Below are 731 nucleotides of genomic sequence, written 5' to 3'. Positions count from 1 at the left end.
CTCTCCTCTCCCCACCCTCACCCTTCTCTCCTCCCTCTCAGCCCCTCCCCTCCTTACCGACCAGTTCCGCTTCCCTCACCCTCTCAGCTCTCCTCTCTCCCCTCCTTCCCCCTTTTAATGTCTCTTTTCCTTCCCGCTCCAAGCCCTTGTCCCTAGCCCCATCTTCAGTTTCCTTCAAGTTCCTCTCTCCTTTCCCCCTACCCTCTCCACTCTGTCCCTCCCCACTCCCTCCCCAACCCTTCCCCTTCCCTCCTTCCTCCTCCCTCCTCCCCCCGCCCGGTAGTGTTCTCTCCTCCAGCTCCTCCCCTCCCCTCCTCATGCTTCCCAGCCCTCTCACCCCTCCCCTCCTTGGCCCTCTCCCCTTCCCCATAGACAGGCTCTGACCTTTGATCTCTTCCTGGACACTGTTGTGGGAAAGGGCTCTGGCCCCCATACGTTAAAAAAAGGGTTCTCTCCCTCTCTCTCCCTCTCCCTTCCTCTTTGAAATCAATTTTTAAAAAAAAATTTTTTTAAGTGTTGCCCTAGCAGGTGTGGTTCAGTTGGTTGAGCGTCCCCGGTCGGGTTACACATAGGAGGCAACTGGTCGATGTTTCTCTCACATAGATATTTTTCTCTCTCTCCCACTCTCTCTCAAAAAAAAAAAAAATCAATTAAAAAAAATTTTTTAGCTGAAACCGGTTTGGCTCAGTGGATAGAGCATCGGCCTGCGGACTGAAAGGTCCCAGGTTCGA

The sequence above is a fragment of the Myotis brandtii genome, unplaced genomic scaffold, assembly GCF_000412655.1.
Source record: "Myotis brandtii unplaced genomic scaffold, ASM41265v1 scaffold277, whole genome shotgun sequence".
In the NCBI taxonomy this organism is placed as follows: Eukaryota; Metazoa; Chordata; class Mammalia; order Chiroptera; family Vespertilionidae; genus Myotis; species Myotis brandtii.
Note: the sequence above shows the minus strand (reverse complement) of the source record.